Here is an 8011-nt window from a genome sequence, read left to right on the forward strand (position 1 = left end):
CTCCTGGCTATCCTGTATCCCTCCAATGCTCTGTCTGAATCTTGTTTCCTCAGCCTTATGTAAGCCTCCTTCTTCCTCTTTACTAGACATTCAACCTCCCTCGTCAACCAAGGTTCCCTCACACGACCACCTCTTTCCTGCCTGACAGGTACATACATATCAAGGACACGTCGTATCTGTTCCTTGAAAAAGTTCCACGTTTCAATGACATCCTTCCCTGACAGCCTATGCTCCCAACTTATGCTCCTCAGATCATATATTCTTAGTAGAAAACAATTAAGATATCTGCTACTGCTGCAGATACTGCTGCTTTTGTTCTCCTTTTTGATTTTGTTTTGATTGTAAAATAGTTAGTTTTCTATATCCAATGTCTAAAAAGTGTATGATGAAATATATGCATCTGTCAACATGTCCTGTGTAAATTGATTGGCATATATTGCAGATCACAAGATTGTGCAGGTTTTAGATGAGGGCCATTTGGCCCATTGTGTCTACATCACATCTCACTTAACATCATTCCCCTGATTTTTTTCCCCTTGATCATACATATTCTTTCTTTTTATCTGATTTCCTTTTGAATGCTTAGATTGATCCTATCTCCATCACACTGTCTGGCAATGAACTCTAGATCATAAAGTCATAAATTATTTTTCTTATGGTCATTCCTGTTTCCTTAACTAATTACTTTAAATCTATTTTGTGTCTACGTTCATATTCAAGGCACTATTTAGCAATGTATTTCAGAACAATTTCCAACAATTTCTAAGCAAATCAAGAAAATAATTCAGACGGCGATTAGTCAAAGTACAGGATCTGAAAAATGCTGACTACCTGCACTCTGGCTGCTGTTGTTCGATCATTCATAAGCAATGCATTCATATATTCTTAGTAGAAAACAATTAAGATATCGGCTACTGCTACAGATACTGCTGCTTTTCAAAAGCTGTTTATTGAAATAAATGTTGAAAGGCATGGAGTTCACGGAAACTCAGTTCTGACTGCCATATTAATCTCTGACTCGAATAGTTTAGTTTGTGTTTATGATTCTATGGCAACACTGTGCTTCTGTCAATCAAATACAATTCCAAATTATGCAACCAGTCTCTGCATGCTAAAATTTCATGAAGTGTCATTGTCTCATCTAAATTCTGTGGAATTGTTCTTATTGTTCTCTTTCAACCAATGATTTTCAAACAACCCACAAAGTGCTTCAATGTATGGTTTTGCATATGTTATCAGGTTGTGAAATGGCCACTCTGCTGTGTGCATCTGCATGTATACATTATATGTAAATGTACGTATATGTAGTCACATACAATTTTTATCTATGTACACCATCGAGGAAAAAAGATCATGTGCAGGTTTTTGTGATCATTTTTGGTGCTCGCATCAGCTAACTGCTCAAATGGTTGTTTTTATTCAGATATCTTTGAGTGACAGATTAAAATACAAAAAGGACAGGCTAGCACAGGAATTAGACATTGGCCTTTCACCTTTGGGTCATATGTTAAAATCAGTTCAGACTAATGAAAGAAAGGTCCCCGTCTGCTTGTAGATGTTGTATTTCAAATTAGTTTAGTTATTTTCAGTTCAATTCATGACAGACATGAGCCCACAGCATGATGCTGCCTTCAATTCCATGGTAATTAGTGATCTTATTCAGGGGCACACAAAATGCTGATATGTGAAATGGAATCACATAATTCAGAGATGCAAAATTGTTTGAGATTGGATATAAAGTGTGTTATCTGGTCAAAACAGAACTAGCTATTCCAACCTGTAAGTGTGAAATTCACAAATATTGTTTTCTGTCTATAACTGTTCAGTTCAATACCTGTGCCGTTATACAACTTGAAAATAGGAGCTAATTTTTTAAAAAATGAATTGACACATGGTGTTTCATAAAAAGGGAAAGTCGCTGTAGTATTACCAGACTAGAGGGCTACTCTATCTTTTGAGAGAGATTACTGGCGGTGTTTTAACCTGAGTGACAGCAAACCTCAGGCAAGAGGAGAGTTGAGAAAGAGAGTCCTTCATGGGAACATCAACTTGTGCATTACAAACTAGCCATCCGCCTGAAGAGCAAGCTGTAATCATTCCTCATGTCCCTCAATAACAAACATGAAGCATCTCCCCTTCACAACCTCTCAATTGCAGCCATTATTAATTAATGTGATCATTTGATTAGTACAATTTACACCAAGTATTTGTCTTTTGAGCTCATACAGAAGTGAAAGGATATAGTGCTAAGCCACCACCGACCCGCCACTATTTAAAGTTGAAGTATAAGCAGATATTTATCACAGACATCACTCCAGCGTTGAGTGATCATACTATGCTAGAATTTCAAATTCAATTGGATAGTGAAAAATTGCAGTCCCACATTAGCATCTGAAGTTAAACAAAAGTAATTGTGCAGGCTTGAGGACATATTTATCTCAAGCAGACCTATCAGGAAGACTAAAAGATGGGGTTAATGAGCAGTGCTAGATTCTTAAGGGGATGCTCAACTACTTCCAACTAAAAAAAAATCCAGGAAGGGAGAAAGATTGTAAGAGGGGGATAAAATTATCTATGGCTAAGCAAGAAGGTTAAAGATACCATAAAGATAAAAACTAAGGCATACCATATTGCATGCGTAAGTGGCAGGCTGGATAATTGGGAAACTATTAAAAATCAACAAAGGGTTATGAAAACTGTAATAGAAAGAGCAAAGGTAAATTATGAAAGAAAATGAGCACAAATTATAAAAACAGATAGCAAAACCTTCTATAAAAGGGAGAAGAGTAGCTAAAATGGATGTTTGGTCCATGAAGGATGAACCAGGAGAGTTAATCATGGGGAAATACAAAAATGGAAGAGCCACTAAATCAATGTTTTGCTTCAGTTTTCACAGCGCTATCTCAATTGTAACAGATGATGCAGAGGCTATATATAGAGAAAACTTAGGATAATTAAAATCACTAGGACAAAAGTACTGACAAAGTTATTAGGTTTGAAAGCAAACAAGTCGGCAAGGGCCTGATGGCCAACATTCTAGGTCTTACAGGAAGTGGCAGCAGTAATAATGGCTCAATTGCCATAATATTCCAAAATTCCCTGGATACGGGGACAGTTCCAGTAGATTAGGAAAATGCTTATATAATGCCCTTTCTTCAAAAGGGAAAGTAGGAAACTGGAGATCAGTTAATTTAACATCTTCTTGAGAAATTGTTAGAGTCCAGCAAAGGATAAGTAATAATAGGATATTTGGAAACTCAAAATCCATTGAGAATCTTGTAGGTGTAGTAAATCTGGACTTGAAGAAGGCAATTGATAAGATGTTGCATGAAAGATTAATACACAAGTAAAATCACATGGGGCTGGAGGTAATTTATTATGGAGGATTGGCTAAACAACAGAACAGATACAGAATAAACGGGGCATTTTTTGATTGGCAAAAGTAACTAATTGGGTGTCACAGGGTTCTGTCCTCGGGCCTCAACTATCTATTTAGGGTGGCACGGTGGCTCAGTGGTTAGCACTGCTACCTCACAGCACCAGGGACCCGGATTCAATTCCTGCCTCGGGTGAATGTCACTGTAGAGTTTGCACCTTCTTCCTGTGTCTGCGTGGGTTTCCTCCCACAATCCAAAGATGTGCGGGTCAGGTGAATTGACTGTGCTAAATTGTCCATAGTGTTAGGTGAATTAGTCAGGGGTAAATATAGGGTAGAGGAATGGGTCTGGGTGGGTTACTCTTTGGAGGGTCGGTGTGGACTTGTTGGGCCAAATGGCCTGTATCCATACTGTAGGGAACCTAATCTGCAATCTATATTAATGACTTGGATGCAGGAATAGAAAGCAATCTAGCTAAAATTGTAGTGTCTACAATAGGTGAGAAAGTCAGTTGCAATGAATAAATAAGAAATTTAGAAATGGATACAGGTAGTATGGTGAATGGGCACATGAGGTTTTCCGTGGGTAAGTATGAGTTTATCCATTTTCATTCGAGGAAGAAAAAGGCAACTTATTATCTAAATGGAGAGAAACTTCAGAGTGTTTTGGTGCAGAGCAATCTGAATGTCCTAGTAGAGCAGGTTATAAGGAAGTCAATTGGAATTTTAGCACTTATTGCTTAAGGAATAGAGCATAAAAGTAGGAAAGTGTTGCTGCAAATATAAAAGGCAGTGGTGACACTGTATCTGGAATATTATGTACTATTTTGACCACCTTATTTGAGGTGGGATGTAGTGCCATGGAGGCAGTTCAGAGGAGATTCACTCAATTTATTTCACAGATTAGGGATTTGTCTTATGAAGTGAGATGAGCACTTTAGGCCTGTATTCTCTGACGTTAAGAAGAATGAGAAGAGAGCTAAGTGAAGTGTATGGATACTAAAATGGATTAGCAAAGTAGGTGTAGAGAGAATGTTTCCAAATGTGGAGTAATCTAGAACATGAGGTCAAAGTTTTAGGCTAAAGGATAGCAGATTTACAGCAGAATTGAGGACAAATTATTTCTCTCAAAGGGTCGTGAGTTTGAGGAATTCAGTATCCCTGGGTGGGGTGGATGCCAAGACATTGAGTAAATTTTAGAAGGAAATAGACAGATTTTTAATTAGTAATGGGTTGAAGGGTTATGGAGCATGGGCAGGAAAATGGAGTTGAGATCAAGATAAGATCAGCCATGATCATATTAAAAGTGGAGCAGGGTCAAGGGGCTGAATTGCTTACACCTGCTCCTAATGCCTCTGTTCCATGTTCATTGCTAGATTCAGTGCAGCATCTATGACATGACTGTTCTTTTATATCATTACAAAAACATTGTTCATCAACTCACTTAAAGTTTACTGATCATCATAGCAGGAGGATTTTGTAACTTTGAAGATTGCAGAAAAATATGATTTTTAAAACTTGATAGATTGTAAAGAGGTTTAAATAGTTCCAGTTCGAGCTGGAAATATAACGAAAGTTGTTGCAAACACAGACTGCTAGAATTACCGAGGTTTGCAATGCCTTGCCAAATATTAAATTTCTACTTATTTGTTAACTTGAAAATAAAAAAACTTAACTTTTCAAGTTTTGGAATGATGTTCTTGTCACAATCGATACTTAGGAAATGTTAGCAAATTTAAACATTGGTTGTGTGTTGTGTTTTACTTTTGCCCGGAAACTATGCAAAATTAAGAGGAAGTGTAAGTTTTTACCTTGACTGCAAAGGTAAAAACTTACATGCAATTCCACACTTTAGGGATTCTATGATTCTATGAATCTACAGAACATATAGGATAGAATAAAGACTTTTCTGGAAGATTGCAATGAGTATGCACAGTAAGCCTATACTGTACCTGCTTTATCTAAAAATCCCCCCCCAACCCCAAATTTACATGGAAAACCAAACTTTTTATAAATTTGATTTGATTTATTATTGTCACATGCACTGAGATACAGTGAAAAGGATTGCTTTTCATGCTCACCAGACGAATCATACCTTACATAAATACATCAGGGTAACAGAACAGAATGCAGAATATAGTGTTACAGCCATAAAGAAAGACCAACTTTAATATATGAGAGGTTAACTTGGTTTTAAATACTTAGGAAGCCAGTCAAGTACAAACTGGCCTTGTTTTAGATTTTCAGCTCCTCTTAAACCAAAGTGGGACAATGCTAATGCAATAGTAGTATTCCCAACTCTGAGCCAGAAGACCAGGGTGCAAGTCCTACCTGCTCCAGAGGTTTGCACTAACATCTCTGAATAGGTTGGTGAGCAAAATATCTAACCCGACAAATATACCCCAATCTGAGCTGTCCAATAGGTTGTAACCAACTTTCATAAATTCACCAATCTATGTCAAATGCAAGTTTGTTATCAGATGTAAACTTACTATGAAACTGCCCTTCTCAGTGGAAGAAAATAGTTTTGAATGAGCTGGCTGGAAACCTTTCTTTTAAAGACTAATGCTACATTCCAGTGACTTGAGCTTGCTGCAAATTTGTATCACATTTGTATCACAATACCTTTTAGATTCCAAAGAATTGAAATGAGGATGAGCTGTCTGAAAAGCTAAAGCAGGAAAAATGGCCTTCAAAGAAGATGAATGGGGTGTGGACATCTCCCATCCACTCGTACAGAATTGAGGACAACACAACCCTTTCTGTTCAAGTATCTCCTGTTTTTCTGCAGATTTGGTGAAGCAACAAAGGTGCTGAAGGACCAAAGCCCAAGTGGGTTCTTTCTCTGTCTCTTTCTTTCAGCATCTAACTCAAAAGTGTGTGAACTTTACCTGCTGATCTTATCGAACCTTCCTTCTAGCCACCAACCGGATTCATTCCTCCCATCGACCAACCAGGTCGTACCCTCTACCTGCATTCACCTATCCCCATCTCACCACCCCATCTCCCAACGCCCTTTATCTGCAGCTCCCCTTACATCCACCCCCAGTCCTGAAGGAGAGTTATACTAAAACATTGACTTCTCCACCTCCTGATGCTGCCTGGCTTGCTGTTTTATTCCAGTCTCCTGCTTGTCTACCTTGGATTCCAGCTTCTGTCATTTTTTTCTTGTTTCTAACCGATTTTATCTACTCAGCAGCCACAGATAGAGGCCTTATGTTGTTGTTGGCAGCATACTGTTGAGGGGGACAACTTACCAGGGGTATGCAGTGGGGCCCAGGTCTTTGGCACAGAGGGAAGGAGGGAAGGAGGGAAGTGTTAGTCATCGGGGACTTGATAGTTAGAGGCTCAGATAGAAGGTGTGTTGGGAATGAACGAGACTCGCCGTTGGTGTGTTGCCTCCCAGGTGCTAGGGTCCGTGATGTCTCGGACCGTATCTTCGGGGTTCTGAAGGGAGAGGGTGACCAGACTCAAGTTGTGGACCATGTAGGTCCCAACGACATAGGTAGAAAGAGGTATAGGGATGTAAGGCAAGATTTCAGGGAGCTAGGGTTGAAGCTGAGAGCTAGAACAAACAGAGTCATTATCTCTGGCTTGTTACCTGTGTCACGTGATAGCGAGGCAAGGAATAGGGAGAGATATCAGCTGAACACGTGGCTACAAGGATGGTGCAGGAGGAAGGGTTCCAGCTTCTTGGATAATTGGGCTCATTCTGGGGAAGGTGGGACTTGTACAAACAGGACACACTTCACTTGAACCAGAGGGGTAATAATATCCTGGGTGGGAAATTTGCTGGTGCTATTCGGGTGGGTTTAAACTAGCTCAGCAGGGGGATGTGAACCGGAGGTGTTGTTGTAGTGCTCAGGAGGATGAGAGTAGGAAGGTCAGGGACAGGATTTCAGGGTCACAGGAATGTGCTGGCAGACAGCAAAGTGGTTTGAAGTGTGTCTACTTCAATGGCAGAAGTATCCGAAATAAGGTAGGTGAGCTTGCAGCTTGGATAGGTACCTGGGACTTCGATGTTGTGACCATTTCGGAGAGATGGATAGAGCAGGGTGAGGAATAGATGTTGCAGGTTCCAGGGTTTACATCTTTCATTAAGAACAGGCAAGGCGGTAAAAGAGGGGGAGGTGTGGCCTTGTTAGTCAAGGATAGTATAATGGTGGCTGAGAAAACTTTTGATGAGGACTCATCTACTGAGATAGTGTGGGCTGAGGTTAGAAACAGGAGAGGAGAGGTCACACTGCTTGGAGTTTTTTATAGGCCTCCGCAGAGTTCCAGGGAGGTGGAAGAGAGGATTTGCAAAATTATTCTGGGTAGGAGTGAAAGTAACAGGGTGGTCATTATGGGGGCTATAACTTTCCCAACATTGACTAGAAATGCTATAACTTTAGTATGTCTGATGGATCCGTTTTTGTCCAATGTGTACAGGAGGGTTTCCTGACACAGTATGCCGAAGGGCCGACAAGAGATGAGGCCACATTGGATCTGGTCCTTGGTAATGAACCAGACTAGGAGTTTGATTCAGTTGTAGGTAAGCATTTTGGAGAGAGTGATCATAACTCAATTACATTTAGTTTAGCATTGGAAAGGGATAGGTACATGCCACAGGTCAAGATTTATCAATGGGGCTGG

The sequence above is a fragment of the Chiloscyllium plagiosum genome, chromosome 1, assembly GCF_004010195.1.
Source record: "Chiloscyllium plagiosum isolate BGI_BamShark_2017 chromosome 1, ASM401019v2, whole genome shotgun sequence".
NCBI classification, from domain to species: domain Eukaryota; kingdom Metazoa; phylum Chordata; class Chondrichthyes; order Orectolobiformes; family Hemiscylliidae; genus Chiloscyllium; species Chiloscyllium plagiosum.